The sequence below is a fragment of the Kogia breviceps genome, chromosome 3 (genome assembly GCF_026419965.1).
Source record: "Kogia breviceps isolate mKogBre1 chromosome 3, mKogBre1 haplotype 1, whole genome shotgun sequence".
NCBI classification, from domain to species: domain Eukaryota; kingdom Metazoa; phylum Chordata; class Mammalia; order Artiodactyla; family Physeteridae; genus Kogia; species Kogia breviceps.
This window is the reverse complement of record NC_081312.1, coordinates 174,699,570-174,718,476: the sequence shown is the minus strand read 5'-3', so window position 1 is coordinate 174,718,476 and position 18,907 is coordinate 174,699,570. Positions and strand designations below refer to the sequence as shown.

Sequence of the window (18,907 nt, the reverse complement as noted above, 5' to 3'; positions counted from 1 at the left end):
ATGCACAAAACCATGGCTATTTTGACCAAGGAGATTTCTGTTCAATGTTTTATAGATATAATTTATGGTACATTGAAAAAGTAAAAATGCACCTGCAGCCCAACTGCTGTGCACGTAGTTTCTGGAAATTTGTAGGATAACTGTGTTCAGAGTCACCTCTAGCAGTTGTGATTTGATTTCTCCCAGGTGGAAAATATGTCCTTTCCCACACAGTAGTGACTGCCAGGTAAACTCAGTGTCCTTTTGCTGCCCAAAGGGGAATCCTGGTAGAAGAGGAGAGGTTGGCTGCAACTACAACATTTGACACCAGCTGGCTCCCCTAAACATAAGGCTTCTGCTACATTTTAACACTTTTTTTTTTTTTTAAAGTCCATGGCAACAGAACCATTACAGAAATTAGCTGCTTTAAAGTAAGACAGCAGTGGATGAGACAATTGGAAAATGAAATCTATTTGGGAAAGTAGAAGCATCCTATAAATGAGCTTTTCTGTTCATCCTGAAGTGTTCTGTCCATTGCACTTATGTGGGCCTATAGTTAACGAAGCTCTTTTCGCATAAAAAAGCAGCAAATGCTCTTTTGGAAAAAAAAAAAAAAGGAAAGAAACATTAGTGATTTTTTAAAATGCTGAATCCTAGGTGTAGAGGGCTTAAAAATGAGTCAGGTATGTACTTCATGCCTGTGTTTTCAACTCTGACTTTTGCATGAGCAGGAAGAGAAAGAACCAATCTTGTTGATATAAAAGATGTCCTCACCCACGGTGCATGTCATAGGCTTCACTAGGCGGCATTTGAATTGTGAATATTGCAGTTGTAGAAAGAAGAATGAAAATAAAAACAAGGAATGAGGAAGATGGAGGAAGATTATAGGTTGTGTCCATGCAGTTTATGGCAAAGGAAGCAGTGGTGTCTGGCTCAGGACAGGGGTACGTGCAGGGGAGAGCTGCAGGTAGTAATTGAAATTTATATAGACTTTGGCTAAACTGTGACCACCACCCACATTATCCCCATAGTCTCCCAGGTCAGACATCATACCATTCAGTGTGATACAATCGCTCTCACAACAGGGGCTACTAGTTAGAGAGAACTCCAAGATGGTTACTGAAATGCTTGATGAAAACAAAGGACAAAAAGAACACCTCCATGCTCAGAAAGAAAAAACAGAATTGGTTTGCTGCAGGGCCTCTGGACATACCATGTGACAACGTAAGGGGCGTATCCCCCTCACAGACCCTCCAGGTCAGGCTCCACATGGTGCAGAATAGAGAGAGCATTAATGAGAATATGTGTCAGTGACTATATTTATCATGATACAGATTTTCTTTCTTTTGCAGAGACATAGGTACATTCTGTACCGCTACTAGTGTAATAATAATCAATAAAAATGATCATTTACTGAGTGATTACTATGAGCTGACACGACTTGGGGAAGACGTGAATCCCCAAAGGTATGGATGCTGCTCAGACCAAAATAACACAGGTCCACTTTAACATTACCATCCTCATTCAACAGAAAAAGAATCTGAGGCTCAAGGGGTTAAGTAACTTACCCAAGGTCACACAGCTGGTAGGTGAGGAAGCCTTGTCTTGACACCTCATACTTTGTGGACTGTGAGTGGACATATCCAAGTGGCACAATTCTGGGAACCATGTCCTTTGAACGCATTTGTGTAGGATATAATAATTTTAATACAGTTAAATATGAACATAACAAAGGCATTCTGAAACTTTGTTTCCGCAGCTCCTATCAGGGTGTTTCTGGGTTCCCAGGCTCTGGTGCATTTTTCATTGCAGTTATTGTATTCCTCATCTCTGTTTGGTTGTCCTTTATATTTTCTAACTCTTTGTTAAAAACTTTTAATCTCTCACTCTTTGCATCCATTCTTCTCCGGAGTTCTTTGATCACCTTTAGGATCACTACCTGACCTCCTTCTCAGGTAGATTGCCTATCTCCACTTCACTTAGTTCTTCTTGCTGGGTTTTATCTTGTTCCTTCATCTGCAAGGTATTCCTCTGTAGCCTCATTTTGCCTAAATTGCTGTTTGTTTGGTTTTTTTTAACTTTTTTTTTTTTTTTTCCGGCCGCACTGCGCAGCTTGCAGGATCTTAGCTCCCCGACCAGGGATCGAACCAGGGCCCTCAGCGGTGAAAGCATGGTGTCACAACCACTGGACCGCCAGGGAACTCCCAACTCTGTATTTTTATATATGTGGTAGGTTAGGTACATTTCCCAACCTTGGAGAAGTGGCCTTTGGTAGCAAACGTCCCATGTTTCCCCACAGCGCACTCCCCTCTTGTCACCTGACTCATATGCTCTAGGGGTCCCCCTAAGAGGGCTGTATGGGTCCTTCTTTGCGGCGGGCTGACCATGAGGGCGGTCTGGTAGGCTTGGTTGGCCCCGGGTCTGGGTAGTTGCCGGGCCCTGCCTTGCGAGGAGGCTGCCGGCCGCTGCTCGGCGGGCCCAGGGCATGAAGCGGCTGACGGCGGACCCCAGGGGTCTCAGGGCTAGTGCGGCCTCACTGGTGGGTCTGGGCTTTTGGGTGAAGCCAGGTCCTGGGGTTAGTGCCGGCTTACTGGAGGGCAGGGCCGGGTCGGGTCGTGGAGTCTGGCTGCAGGGCCCAGGGCTCCCGGAGCTGGTGTCGGATTTCTGGGTGGGTGCGGGGAGCAGCCGGTTCCTGACCCAGTCGCTAAAGTCCAGGCTGTCCCGAAGCTTGTGTAGCCTGCTGGTGGTGAGTCGGGGTCTGACCTTGCTGGTGGGCCGACTAGGTCCGCAGGCTGTGGATTTGCCACCTCTGGCGTCTGCCCGCGGGCGGGGGAGGTTGGTGGGAGGCGCCGAGCGCAGGGGATTCTGGGACTGGTCCTGACCGCTGGCGGGCGGAGCTGGTTCTGGGCCCTCTGGTGGGCAGCGCCCCGTGCTCTGGGTGTCTTAAAGCAGCCTGACAGCTGAGGAGTGGGTCCGTGTCCTATCCTGAGGCTCTGCTTGGCCTGAGGCATCCAGGCACTGGCGCCTGCAGGCTGTTGGGCCTGAGCTAATAAGCTAGAGGGAGGATTCCACAACGGCAGGCTTGCCAGCACTGGGGTCCGAGAAGGCCGCCGCCAGTGTCTGTGTCCCCAGTGTCAGCTGCTGTTGCCTTCTGTCTCGCCGCCGGGAGACTCTAACACCAGCAGGTAGGTCTGACCCAGGCTCTTGTCAAATTACTGCTTCTCTCCTGGGTCCCAGAACGTGTGAGATTTTATATGCGCCCTTTAAGAGTGGAGCCTCTATTTCCCACAGCCCTCTGAGTCTGCCCAAAAGTAAGCCCCGCTGGCCTGCAAGGCCAGATGCTCTGAGGTCTCATCGCTCCTGGTGCAGGACCCCCAGGCTTGGAAGCCCAGCATGTGATTCAGAACTCTCACTCCTTTGGGAGAACCTTTGCAACGTTATTATTCTCCAATGTGTAGGTCGCCCACCTGGGAGTATGGGACTTGAATATATTGTGAGCCTGCCCTCGCCGACTGTTACCAAATTGGTTGCCTGGACTCGCACAGGGGTTCTAGCCTGGGCTAGACCCGTTGTCTTGGCCAGGGTGGTTCTTTTTAAAAAAATATTTTGGCTGCACTGTGCGGCCTGTGGGATCTCAGTTCCCCAACCAGGGATCGAACCTGTGTCCCCTGCAGTGGAAGCGTGGAGCCTTAACCACTGGACCACCAGGGAAGGCCCCGGTTCTTTTTCTTCTTGAATTTGTACAGCCGGTAACACAACTGATGCTGAGACTGGAACAGCACAAGATTTATTCAATGGCCAAAGACTGGAGAAGTGGGAACTTAGTTTCCAAATCAATTTCTCAACCTGGCTCGGGTGGAGACACCATATATATAGGAGAGTCGAGGTAAAAGAGAGGGAATTGAGTAGAGGGAGGGAGGAATGTTCATGACATATCGGAGAACAGGGTTTTGGGATCTGACTCCGTCTCTGGGTAGATAGTGTCAGAATTGAGTTGAATTATAGGACACCCAGCTGGTGTCTGAGAATTCCTTGTTGGTGGGGGAACCTCCCCGCTGTACACATCAGGACTGGGTTTAGAACTCATTAAAGATCCTCTCAACATGCCCTGTAACAGGAGTGGTAACTCAGCTAGTATCAAAATATGTGATTTCTAACCAGCTTTGTGGCCAAGTTACTTTGTCTTCCTTGAATATTTATATTCTCATCTTCAAATAGGCAATAAACCACATCTGTCCCTTAAAGATTGTCATATTGACCAAATAAGAAAATATTTGTGAATAAAAAGCATCTTGCAGAAATGTATGGTACATTGAAAAAAATTTAGATTTTCATTCTTTTGAAATAAGTGCTGACTAGGCAGAAAATAGCAAAGTAACACTTCATGTGTTTGGTATCATTGGAAGATTCATAAAAGTGAATTTTCTGGGTTGGCTAACCCCTTGAAATGTCAATGTAAGAAAATTATACTCTGTGTAACTGACCATACACTAAGTGCATATGTCCCAAATGATCATGGGGTCACTTTATCCCTCTCCTCCTACCCCTTGGAGCCAATTACCAATTAAGTTATATTCAAATTTGTAATTTTGCATTATTGTGAGGTTTTACTATACATGGTCTTCTGTGTTCTTTACTTGAATATGCTGAAAATAATAAAAATGTCTGGAGTCTTGGTTATCATAAATTCAGTTGGGATGTGATACAGGAGGTTCTGTCCCTACAGGTTGTTAAGATTTGTTGGATTATTGAATTTGCTTTTTATAGGTTTTCTGACACTTCCTTTCTGCCAGGCTTTCTATGGTCAGTTTAGCTTTTGTCAGAGAACTGAGAACCAGTAGTTGTTTTGCTTGCCTTCTAGATGCTCCTTTTAATCTGCTATGGGTGGGTTAGAAAGCCAGTAAATCAAGCTTATTAGAATTCCATGTGCTTCCCAGGCCATGAGCCAAGGGGAAAAGAAGGTTATTTTATTTAATTTATTTATTAAAAAAAAATTTTCGGCTGTGTCACGTGGCATGTGGGATCTCAGTTCCCCAACCAGGGATGGAACCCATGGTCCCTGCATTGGCAGCGTGGAGTTTTAACCACTGGACCACCAGGAAAGTCCCGAGAAGGTTATTCTAAAAGGTTATAAAACAAATAAAAAAGAAAATAGAAACAACCTAATAACAAGATAATATTCTGATGTCTCCATCCTCACCTGTGTAGTTGTGGGAATCCCAGCTTCCTTCACATCCTTCCCTTTGAACTCAGCAAAGAAATTTTCAGTTACCATCCATACTTCCTTCTTTATTCACCAGGCCATGAGCTGTTTCCTCGCGTGTGGCTAATGCCATGCCCTGGCCATTGCGGAAGTCCTCTTGCATGCCCCACTCCCTTTACAATGTCACTTTGCTATTCCCTTCCTCAAGATTAGAGTCTACTACCCACCCCCACCCCCTTTTATTTTTTTGGTTGCACTGCGCAGCACATGGGATCTTAGTTCCCTCACCAGGGATCAATCCCACCCACACCCCCTGCATTGGAAACGCAGTCTTAACTATTAGACCACCAGGGAAGGCCCTCTCTCTTTTTAAAAATTGAAGTATAGTTGATTTACAATATTGTGTTAGTTTCAGGTGTACAGCAAAGTGAGTCAGTTACATATGTGTATATATTTTCAGATTATTTTCTCTTATAAGGTATTACAAAATATTGAATATTGTTCCCTGCGTTATATAGTAAATCCTTGTTGTTTACCTATTTTATATATTGGTGTATATCTGTTAGTCCCCTACTCCTAATTTATCCCTTCCCCATCTCCCTTTCCCCTTTGGTAACATTAGTTTCTTTTCTATGTCTGTGAGTCTGTTTTGTATATAAATTTATTATATTTATATATATTATAAATATATATATAAAATATATAAATATATTATAAATATATATATTTATATATAATATATAAATATATAATATATTTTTTAGATTCTACATATAAGTGATACCATATAATATTTGCCTTTCTCTGTCTGACTTACTTCACTCAGTATGGTATTTTCTAGGTCCATCCATGTTGCTGCAAATGGCATTATTTCATTCTTTTTTACAGCTGAGTAATATTCCATTGTATATATACCACATCCACTTTATCCATTCATCTGTCCATGGACACTTAGGTTGCTTCCATGTCTTGGGTATTGTAAATAGTGCTGCTATGAACATTGGGGTGCATGTATCTTTTTGAATTAGAGTTTTCATCTTTTTTGGATATATGCCCAGGAGTGGGATTGCTGGATCATATGGAAGCTCTATTTTTAGTTTTTTTCTCTTCTTTTTTTTAAAAAGCTACTATTTATTTATTTATTTATTTATTTATTGGCTGTGCTGCACGGCTTGTGGGATCTTAGTTCCCTGACCAGGGATCGAACTCCAGCCCTCAGCAGTCAAAGCTCAGAGTTGTAACCACCGGACCGCCAGGGAATTCCCCATTTTTAGTTTTTAAAGGAACCTCCATACTGTTTTCCGCACTGGCTATACCAATTTACATTCCCACCAACAGTTACTACCCCATCTCTTGTATCCAGGCTGCTTTGTGACTTGCTTTGACTAGCAAAATGTGGTGGAAGTGACATTGTGTGACCTCTGAGGCTAGATGTTATGGGGCCTTGCAGCTTTGCTTTTCCTCTCTTGAAACACTGTTGCCTTGTGAACAAACATGGGCTGGCCTCTTTGAGGACAAGAGATTACACAGGGAGAGAGGCACAGCTGTCTCAGCTGAAGCCTCAGACACATGAGTGAGAACATCTGGACCAGCCAGTGCCAGCCAGCCATCCACTAAGGCATCAACTGACTGCAGCTTCACCAGTCACACTACCCAAGACCAGGAGATAAACTGCCCAGCTGATCCCAGCCCAAATTACAGAACTGTGAGCAAATAAACTGTGTGTTGTTTGAAGTCACTACGTTTTGGGATGATTTGTTATGGAGCAAAGGATAACTCAAAGAGGAAGATAAGAAAGTACTTCATTCCCATCAGCCTCCAGGGATGTGTTTGTGTTACATCCCAGAGCCTGCCTGGAGTTGTCTTCGTTTCACACAGAGTAAGTGGTAAAGATTTTGTTTCACTTGCTCTTCTGTTTTACTCTGTTGTCCCTAGGGCGCTGGCTCTTCTTATCAGGAGTGCCACTTGCTGCCACCCAGCCCTCATGCTCCTCAGAGCCTCCACCTGACCTTCCCCACCTGAGCTGTAACTGGAGTGCTAACGGGGCTCCCGCTCCCCTGTAGCTGCGGGGTCTTACTCTGATGGCTGTGGATAGATCTCAACAGATCCTTAGAAACACGGAGGACCAGAGTACCCAGACACTGGTTAATTAGTCACATAGAGCCAGTTTCTCTCTGTACTCTGGGACTCTGTTCCATTTACTGAAAGCAAGAAAAAATTGACAAAGGGTAAAGCCCAAGTGGTTCTATTTTGAGCAAGATGTTTTATCGTCTCTTTTTTTGGACTGTTCAGAGGCCTTTTTGGATTGTCAGGATACTTGGCTATACTTTGATTAGCTAAGGTTCCTTGATAAGTGATGACTTCCACATAAATAGTTTTCTGTGTAAGAAGGGTCTATTTTTTAAAAAATAAATAAATTTATTTATTTATTTATGGCTGCGTTGGGTCTTCGTTGCTGCGTGCGGGCTTCCTCTAGTTGCGGCGAGCGGGGTCTACTCTTAGTTGCGGGGCGCGGGTTTCTCATTGCGGTGGCTTCTCTTGTTGTGGAGCACGGTCTCTAGGTGCACAGGCTTCAGTAGTTGTGGCTCATGGGCTCTAGAGCGCAGGCTCAGTAGTTGTGGCGTATGGGGGTTAGTGGCTCCGCGGCATGTGGGATCTTCCCGGACCAGGGCTCGAACCCGTGTCCTCGGCATTGGCAGGCGGATTCTTAACCACTGCACCACCAGGGAAGTCCCAGAAGGGCCTATTTTAAAACTAGAATTTCTTGTGTTCTCGCCACTCCACAATGGAGAGTTTAGCTGAATGAGATTTTATCACTAGCATAACTATATAGAAAATGGATTCCTCAGAGAAAACTTGTATACCCTAGTTTCAAAGTGGGAATAAAAATGATATGAATTTTAATCTCTTATTCACTGGCCTAACTGTAAATTTGCCACCAAAATATTAGGGAATGACATAATTTCAACTAATAGTAAAACAAAAAGTTATTTTTTTATTATTGAGATGTAATAAAAAATTGTAAAGAACAGCTTGAAAAAACAAATAGTAAACAATTTAAAAAAGGAAATCACTTAATCTTACTTCCAGAGATAGTCATTGTTCATGGTTTTTTTTTTTTTTTTTTTTTGGTATGAGGGCCTCTCACTGTCGTAGCCTCTCCCGTTGCGGGGCACAGGCTCTGGACGCGCAGGGTCAGCGGCCACGGCTCACGGGCCCAGCCGCTCCGCGGCACGTGGGATCTTCCTGGACCGGGGCACGAACCCGTGTCCCCTGCATCGGCCAGCGGACTCTCAACCCCTGTGCCATCAGGGAAGCCCTGTTCATGTTTTTTACTATGTCCTTCTAGACTTTTTGAGTGTACACACTCACTGATGAGTGTCCTCAAAAGATAGACTGCAAGATTTTTTGCTCCCTTCAACTTGTATTTTACTCCAGTCACTCTGTTAAAAAGTCACCAAAGTTGGAACTGTCTATTTCACTTTTGACAATTAGGTAATATTTATGGTGGTTGACTTACCATGCTTTGGGGAGGAGGGTAAATATGACCTGTAAGACCAGAAATTTAACTGTCTGAGCTCCATCATTCTGTGATGATGCCTGCACACCAAGAAAACACATGTCCATTCATGGAAGCCAGGGAGGCACAAAAGGACAGGCCCATTGGTCAAGTCAGCAAACAGCCCGTCAGTTGACTATGCTTTCCCTCTTCCAGCTATAGACCATGTGGATATTGGGTGTGTTCCCAAAGAGGTGGTGATTACTCCCAGAGACCTATGTTTACTCTGCCTGGGTTGAGTGTGCTTCAAGGCATTCACAGTTTATTGGAATCTGAAATGAAATGAAGAAAGCAAGTGAGCTGCTGTAACAAACAGGTGGCTTTCATTAAATATAACCATTAATCTTGTCCTGATTATTTACCAGACTGTGTTAGATTTCAATGTTTCCTTAATTTATTGATCGGCTATCACCACAGAATATGTCACTGAAGTAAAATAATGGTTGATGTGTTCATGAAAACCATCAGGGAGACCAGAAGCCTCCCCTCCATAGAATGAGGACAATGAAGAATCTATTTAGGAAGAAAGAAAGAATTACTGATATTAATCAGATTGAACTACCTTTTTGAAGCTGTGTTTAGGATAGTGGAACAAAAGCACAAAGCTGTGTAAAGACCTGTTGAATTATAGGAGCATTTCTAATTAAGCACTTCACAATGAAAATCTGAGTTTTACAAAAGCAATTTTAAAGGGATGGTTCTTTATTTTACAGATGATTCACAATATAGTTAACAATACTGTATTGTATGCTTAAAAACTTGCTGCCAAGGATAGATCTTATGTTAAGTGTTCTTATCACTAATAACAGTAGTGAAAATAATGACAAGAGGGCAGGAGAAAACTTCCAGAGGTGATGGATAGGTTTATGACATTGATTATGATGATGGTTTCATGAGTGTATACTTATCTCCAAACTCATCAAGTTGTGCACATTAAATATGTGTAGCTTTTTATATGTGAAACATACCTCAATAAAGTGGTTTAAAAATAATAAAATTTAAGAACAACACACACAAAAAGATTCACAGTAGAATTTTTTTTTTTTGATGTTGGGGGTAGGAGTTTATTAATTAATTTATTTATTTTTGCTGTGTTGGGTCTTTGTTTCTGTGTGAGGGCTTTCTCTAGTTGTGGCAAGTGGGGGCCACTCCTCATCGTGGTGCGCGGGCCTCTCACTATCGCGGTCTCTCTTGTTGTGGAGCACAGGCTCCGGACACGCAGGCTCAGTAGTTGTGGCTCACGGGCCCAGTTGCTCCACGGCATGTGGGATCCTCCCAGACCAGGGCTCGAACCCGTGTCCCCTGCATTAGCAGGCAGACTCCCAACCACTGCGCCACCAGGGAAGCCCCACAATAGAATTTTTAAAAAGATTAATCATCCAGTAAATTTAACATAGCATTTTCATTTTAAAATTCTGTTTTTTAAAAAATTATTTATTTATTTATTTTGCGGTACGCGGGCCTCTCACCGCTGTGGCCTCTCCCGTTGCGGAGCACAGGCTCTGGACGCGCAGGCGCAGCGGCCATGGCTCACGGGCCCAGCCGCTCCACGGCACGTGGGATCCTCCCGGACCGGGGCACGAACCCGCGTCCCCTGCATCGGCAGGCGGACTCTCAACCACTGCGCCACCAGGGAAACCCCACAATAGAATTTTTTAAAAGGTTAACCATCCAGTAAATTTAACATACCATTTTCATTTTAAAATTCTGTCTGTAGAGACCCGTGAGACGCGAGTAGGAGCCGCGTGTGGGGTAGGGGCGGCAAGGGGAAGGGATTAGCCATGTCGTCTTTGATCAGAAAGGTGATCAGCACCGCGAAAGCCCCAGTGGCCACTGGTCCCTACAGTGAGGCTGTGTTAGTCGACAGGACCATTTACATTTCAGGACAGCTAGGCATGGATCCTGCAAGTGGACAGCTTGTGTCAGGAGGGGTGGCAGAGGAGGCTAATAAACAGGCTCTTACAGACATGGGTGACATTCTGAAAGCAGCAGGCTGTGACTTCACGAATGTGGTAAAAACAACTGTTTTGCTGGCTGACATAAACGACTCTGATACCGTCGATGACACATCTACAAACAATATTTCCAGAGTAGTTTTCCAGCAAGAGCTGCTTACCAGGTTGCTGCTTGGCCCAAAGAGGCCGTGTTGAGATTGAAGCAGTAGCTGTCCGAGGACCTCTCGTGACAGCATCACTCCAAGTGGGCCCGGTGTTATTTAGTCTGGAGTTTTAATAATGTTTTTAAACTAACGTCTTAATTTTTACAGTATTTGTTGGAAAGTGTAAGGTTGACTGAAGTATCTGAAGTTATTATGGAAATACCATATAATAAGGGGAATTGAACATGAGTTGAAGATTAGTGATGAATCTAGTTACTGATGTTATAAATTACAATTCTATAACACTCATATTACTGGATGTGGGAAAAGAGACACACATTACCTAGTTACTCAGAAAAATAAAAGTAAAGGGAAATAGCATATAGGAAAGATGAGTTACTATTCCTGAGAAATAATAAAGAGCACACCTAATTCAATTAAACTATTAATTTAGTGATGTGAACTATTTAGTTTTCATGTCAAATACATGATTCTGCTTTTACTTGAGTAAAATTAAACCATTTAAGTTTGAATGGTAGAGGTAAAGGAGAAGAAACTGGACCAAATTTTATATAGATATTATTTTTCTAATGGAAATAAAATAGCATGCAGATTTTAAAAAATAAAATAAAATAAAATAAAATAAAATTCTGTCTGTAACATACTAGGAACATACCTAAAGTATAAAATAAAAAAGTATGGGGCTTCCCTGGTGGCGCAGTGGTTGGGAATCTGCCTGCCAATGCAGGGGGCACTGGTTCGAGCCCTGGTCTGGGAAGATCCCACGTTCGTGGAGCAACTAAGCCTGTGAGTCACAACTACTGAGCCTGTGCTCCGCAACGGGAGAGACCGCGACAGTGAGAGGCCTGTGCACCGTGATGAAGAGTGGCCCCCACTCGCCGCAACTGGAGAAAGCCCTTGCACAGAAACGAAGACCCAACACAGCCAAACATAAATAAATAAATAAATAAATTTTAAAAATACTTTATTTAAAAAAAAATATGATACACGATGTTTACAATGGAGGAAACAGGTGGGGGTGTGAAGCCCTTCTGTTTTATCTGTTGGGTTCAGAGCAACTTTTACACACTGATTAACAAAGGAGAAATCACACTTCAGCTGTATTTCTTCTCTAATTTCCATAATGTATATGGAATTTGAAGGGACTTAGTGAAACCTTTTTACTAAGTAATCAAGGTAACTGAACCCAGAGAAACTAAGAGATTGCCTAAATCAGTCAACCAGTGAATGGCAGGTTCTCAGAATGGTCAGAAACACAAGTTCTGGCATTGACTGCCAAGTTCAAGTCCTGGCTTCTCAGGAAGCTACGTATCCTTGGGCAACTTGTTTCATTTCTCTGGATCTAGGTTTTCTTATCAGTAAAGTACAAGCTGAGCTTACCTACTGCAGAGGGTGGCTGTGAGAATTGATTCTCCGCATGTGGCACACTTGGCGTTATTTGAAGTAAGCATTCAGTAAGTATTAGGCACTATGGCTGCAGTATTCTCAATAATAAAAACCAGGGCGTCCCTGGTGGCGCAGTGGTTGAGAATCCGCCTGCCGATGCAGGGGATACGGGTTCGTGCCCCGGTCCGGGAAGATCCCACATGCTGCGGAGCGGCTGGGCCCGTGAGCCATGGCCGCTGAGCCTGCGCATCCGGAGCCTGTGCCCCGCAACAGGAGAGGCCACAACAGTGAGAGGCCCGCATATCACAAAAAAAAAAAAAAAAAAAAAAAAATAATAATAATAATAAAAACCAGGACGAGAACTCAACTTTCCTGACCCCCACACAGGATCTTTTCCTTTACACCAGTAATCACAGATGATATTAAAATGTTTATCACGGCCTGGGTACCAACTGCTCAGAATGAACCCATACCACCAAGATGGCAGCCTTTGTGTTCCCTTCCTGGCAGGAAATCCCACAGGAACACAGGACAATGCTCTACATTTCTTGGAATGGATGTGTGGATGCCCTTTGTATTATTTTAGGGAGGCATTAATGAGTATAGAATAAGAATCACTTGTAGTGGGGCTGTCACAGACTGTGACACCTCAAATAAACCACACAACTTCTCTGTAACTCACACTTAATACTCAAACACTGTGCAAAGTTGTTATGGGGGTCAGCAAGAATCAGAAATGTAAAAGCCCGGAGGCTTCCCTGGTAGCACAGTGGTTGAGAGTCCGCCTGCCGATGCAGGGGACGCGGGTTCGTGCCCCGGTCTGGGAAGATCCCAAGTGCTGTGGAGCGGCTGGGCCCGTGAGCCATGGCCGCTGAGCCTGCGCGTCCGGAGCCTGCGCTCTGCAACGGGAGGGGCCACAGCAGTGAGAGGCCCGCGTATCGCAAAAAAAAAAAAAAAAGAAATGTAAAAGCCCTTTGAAAAAGGGTAAACCATTACACAAATGCAGGAGATTTGTGAAATACCTAAACCTTCAGGAAAACAGGTTCCAGGGGGAAATCAGCTAAGATCTGTATACCTCTTCCACTTTGTAACAGTTTACACTAAACCTATGAGATTTAAAATGTCACATTCTATTTCTTCATTTTTACATTGGCCAAGGCAATCAGAATGAAAGGTTTTCTGTACTTCTCTTCAGAAAGTGGATTTCTTCCTATTAACCAGGAACGATAAATTGGTAATTATTTCTCTGAAATTTTGCTTTTTTCTGTAATGTAATGCACTATTTTATAATAGCTTAGGTTAATGAAGATATCACAAATGACATCTATTAACTAGAAACTATGTTCTTTAGTAAGTTTTTTCTTATGCTTGACCTAAACTTCTTTCACCTGTGAGTGATGAATGTCTAAACCCATTTAAGGTTGGTAAACACTGCTTTAAACCATATTATGGAGTTGGTAATTTTTAAATGTCACAGCAGCTGGCAAAGTTATAACTGGTGCTAAACATCTATTTTAAATTTGTAACATTTTGTGACTCTTCAGTAACACTTTGGCCTTTTTCCTCTTCTGACTTAACTTCCTTTCTGTTTCTTATTCTCTTTATAGATTGTTTCAATCTGTCTCACTTCTGAGACAACATTTCTGAGATTGGGACACCATTTGGGATCCTTTACTTACCCACGTCTTGTGTACAAATGCTTCTACAGACGTTTACACGAACACACAATCACACAGAGCTAATCACATGAGGACTCAGCTCCAGCCTCTAATCACATGTGTGCTCACAAATACACAAAGCGTCACTGGAAACAGTGAGACAGTTTTCAAAGTTTCTCACACAGTCTTTCTTTACTCTACGGTGACGTCTCATGCGTTCCTCAGCATGCTGTTTATTTAGGTTCCCAGAGGTGCAAAACTTGTTTCTGTGAGTGTGTGTAGGGGTAGAGTGGTAGAGATCCTGACCCTGCAGAGACAATGACATTGCACATACATGAAGACAATAAAATAAGAATAATTAAATTTTCACAATGAAGCCCCACCTTTGAGAGTCTCTCTCTTCTTTAGTGCCCCTGCTTTGCTGGTGCCCTAGGTGCATACTTGGTCCTGTGCTGGGGTCATCAAATTTCATTCATGCGTCTGTAACCACACAGGTGCAATGGCTCCTATCAACCCTCCCCCAGGTGTCAGGCCTCAGAGCTTTCTAATGGTCTTTATTAGTTTTGGGGAGGTGTCTACTCTGTTGCACTTTCTACTCTTCTTTTTTTGTTTTTCTTATCATTACTCAGAGGAGCCTCTTAGCTCAATTACTTCTTCATATTGTGGTTCCCATCTCCTTGTTATTAGGGGTTTGGCTGATGGGGTAAAACACATGTTACCTCACAATATGGCACCTTCACATATTGAAAATTTCGGGTTGAAGGAATTTGGGATATAGCAGGTGCAGAAAGGATTCTCTCATCTCCCCTCTTCCCCAGAGTGGGTCATGAGAGCCTCATGAGAGAGGTGCCCTCCTTATCTTCACAGATGGAGTGATGCCAAGAGGAATCCAAATGATCAGGCCTTGCTAAGTTTCCCCCAGTTTACTAACTTCATCTCATATCCTTGTGTCCTATCACATTTTACCACGGCTTTCCAGTCTTCATCAAACCTAGTGTAAAAATACTTGGGCTTAACTGCTTCTTCCGGTCTTCATTCCTTATGAATTCTCCTGTGTCACATAAAACTGATACTAAATAAATTTTTATGTTTTTCTCTTGTTAATTTGTCTTTTGTGAGTCCAGCGTACAGGGCCCCAGCCTGAGAACGTAAGATGAGTAGAGGAAGAGATATTTTTCCTCCCCGACAAGGCCGTCAGAGTCGTGCAGGAGGTAACGATTCTGTACTAGCGTAGAGTAAGGAGAGAGACACTTGAGGGCTGTCATTTCATCTGTGCTGCTTACCTCTGCCCCCTGAGAGTGGAGTGGGCTGAAGGTTCACTCATGCATTTGTTTGTTCATTCATATTTGTCTTATCCATCATTCACTTAATGCAGTTTTTGAGTGAAGACAGTACCCCAGGTACTGTGCTATTATCAAAGGAAACCAGGGCCAGACTGTAGCTAAAGCTGTAAAAACAGATTTTATTCAGGAACTATTGCAACTGGGAAAAAGAGACCCCGGCATAGATTTGACCTTGATTCTGAGTCAACAAGAAAAAGTGGGGATTTACAGCCAAGGAGCAGGGAGTGGGTTAGTGGAAGGAAATTACTAGGAGGAAACATGAGGGGTAGGGGGGATTCTGGCTAAACAAACTGAACAGGTTTGCAGCTGAGGACAGGCAACAGTGATCAGATATCACCCAGAGGATGATGCGGGTTGAGAAATTTGATCAGATATTAAGGGTGGGGTCCTCTGTAAACTGCACTTAACAAGATTCTTGCTAAAACTGGGCAGTGCAGGCCTAACATGGATGGACACAAGTCCAGGTTGAGGTCTAGTTGAAAAAGGACTTAGCACAGGGACTTCCCTGGCGGTCCAGTGGGTAAGACTCCACGCTCCCAATGCAGGGGGCCCAGGTTCATTCCCTGGTCAGGGAATTAGATCCCACAGGCTGCAACGAAAGATCCCGCATGCCACAACTAAGACCCAGCACAGCCAAATAAATAAATAAGTATTTTTTTTTTAAAAAAAAGGACTTAGCACAGATGTAGAAAACAAACTTATGGTTACCAGTGGGGAAAGCGGGAGTGGGGGGGGGTGGAGGGAGGGATAAACTGGGAGACTGGGATTGACGTATACTATGTATAAAACAGATAACTCATAAGGACCTACTGTATAGCACAGGGAACTCTTCTCAATACTTTGTATTGACTTACATGGTAAAAGAATCTAAAAAAGAGTGGTTATATGTATATGTATAAATGATACACTTTGCTGTACAGCAGAAACTGACACAACATTGTAAAACAACTCTAATAAAAATTAAAACAAAGAAAAGAAAAAGGACTTAGAGGAGCCTGCCTAGAGTCTGGTCAAGGAGAGAGCTGTGGTCACTAGGTGCTGGGGAATGAGCGAGGGGGAAAGGAGTCCATGACACTGTCCCTTCCCCCAAGGAACAAACAGATAGACAAAAAATTGCATCCTAAGATGTGGGTGGTGTGAGTGGGGGATGCCCAGTGAAGGAGGCAAATAACCTTGCTTAGAAAACCGGTACATTTGATACCCCCAAACTGAGTTCATCTTGATGCTGAGCAGGGCCCTGTGGGGCTCCCAGGTAAGGAGGCCTTTTTGTCCCACATTTCTTGTAGGCAAGACTCCAGCCTCCATGACCTTACCTGAGTTCCTAAGGGTAGATTCAAACAGTTGCTAATCAAGGGAGGAGCAGCCATGAAACCACCTGAGGCAAGATTAAAGGGACCAGAGCCGCTCTTCAAGATTAGACCACCTGAGACCCTCTACACACCCTAATCTTGTCAGCAACCCCACCCTTTTGAAACTTTGCAGAAGAAAGAAGAATGCAAGACTGTTATTGCCTTGATCCTTATCACATGATCCTTATCACCAGGAGTCCTGACTATATAACCTGTCCCTCTTCCCTAGGGAGGGGGGCACAGTTCTTGAGGCGCTAGCCTACTGTGTTTCCTCTTTGCCTGGCAAAGAAATAAAGCCATTCTGGGCTTCCCTGGTGGTGCAGTGGTTAAGAATCCGCCTGCCAACAGGGGACACGGGTTCGAGCCCTGGTCCGGGAAGATCCCACATGGCAGGAGCAGCTAAGCCCGTGTGCCACAACTACCGAGCCTGTGCTCTAGAGCCCATGAGCCACAACTACTGAGCCCATGTGCCACAACTACTGAAGCCCACTCGCCTAGAGCCTGTGCTCCACAGCAAGAGAAGCCACTGCAATGAGAAACCTGCGCACTGCAACAAAGAGTAGACCCTGCTCACTGCAACTAGAGAAAAGCCCGTGCGCAGCAATGAAGACCCAATGCAGCCAAAAATAAATAAATAAATAAGTTAAGGGCTTCCCCGGTGGTGCAGTGGTTGAGAGTCCGCCTGCCGACGCAGGGGACGCGGGTTCGTGCCCCGGTCCGGGAAGATCCCACGTACCGCGGAGCGGCTGGGCCCGTGAGCCACGGCCGCTGAGCCTGTGCATCCGGAGCCTGTGCTCCGCAACGAGAGAGGCCACAACAGTGAGAGGCCTGCGTACCGCAAAAACTAAATAAATAAATAAATAAGTTAAAAAAAATAAAGAAATAGAGCCATTCTTTCTTTCTCCTCCATAACTCTGTCTCCATATTTCTGTTCGGCATCAGTACACAGAGAGCCAAGATTTTGGCAAGAATCTGTTGGTGGGTTTTGAGCCAATAGACACAACCAAGCCAAAGATCAGGAGAAGGAAGGATTTATTACTTGAGCAAGTAAGGAGAACACTGGGGGTCTCTCCCAAAGCAGTGCCTCCCAGAAAAGCAAAATTGGGGAAGTTACAAGCTAAGGGTACATGCATATTCATGAAGGGGCTTGAGCAGAGGAGAATTCAGTGTAGAATTGGGGCAAAGTTTGACAGAGTCCAAGATTTAGTTGATTGAAGTCTGGAGGGTCAACATCATCAATCCATCTTCTACCTGGGTGGGGGCCTTAGTTCCTGCCCAACTCAAAGGTAGATTATTATGTATATCCTTTGAGGAACCAGGACCCTGCCCCAAGCCTGCACTGTTGACTCTTGACTGCTCCTGCCTTGTTTCTGCATTCCCTTCCTTAAGATCATTAATTATGGAGCCCTGTTCAAGGGCAAGCCTTGTAGCCAGGCTTAGATCACAAAATGGCTTAGGCTAAAAGGGGTTCTCTTATGTCAAGAAAGTGAAGCCTGATTCTCCTTCTCCAGGGACCCTCTAACCTATCGGCTGACACCATCTTTTCCTTCATCCAGAGGAGCAGTTTTAAAGACTGGCCCATGGACCCCTGAGTTCTTAATCTGTTAGAGGAGCTGCAGAAACATAGGGAGACCTCTCAAGAAACAAAGCCAGAGTTAGCTGAGTTGCTTTGAAGTAAGTATAAATCCAGATCTTTCTGGCCAGTTGAATTCCAACTGTTCGAAGTTCTTAAAACAGGAAGATTTTCAGATGTGAAAAATGGTTTGCTTGTTCTTGCCTTCTCCCCCTTAGTGGATGTTTTTCCTTCAAATGTTATGCAGATGACTGAAGTATTCCCACTGTGAGAATCCATTGGAAAGTCACGTCACAGTTCTAGACACGTTTGATGTTGAGGCTTGCTTTTGGATACTTGGCCTCGTGAACTTATATATCTAGGGCCTTCTAAATCAGAAGCTGATCTTTAATACAGAAAAGGCATAACTCCCCAGGTTGAGAGGAAGAAGTGTAGGAGTTCTGCTTGGCTTCCTTTATTGTTCTGTGGGCGTCCTGGAAAGATTTTCTATTAAAAAAAAAATTGGGGAATTAGAATAAAATATCCTGTTTCTGTTACCTCTGGTCAGAAAAATAGATTCTTTTAAAAAAGGATCTATTTCAACATTGATCAGATTTGCATTGCATGTTTTGGCGTGTCTTATGTGGACCAAATAAATGGTCTGTGAGGAGCTAGGTGAAAATAGTCTCTAGTGCTGCTTCCTTTGTTATACCTCTGGGATGGAGAGTTAGAAAATGAAGCTGGATAGAAAAAAATAAA

At 44.0% G+C, this 18,907-nt stretch overlaps 1 pseudogene; it reads left to right on the top strand.

Moving 5' to 3' along the window:
* Positions 1-10,522: 10,522 nt before the first annotated feature.
* On the top strand, positions 10,523-10,998 carry LOC131753054 (2-iminobutanoate/2-iminopropanoate deaminase pseudogene; annotated as a pseudogene).
* Positions 10,999-18,907: the final 7,909 nt, after the last annotated feature.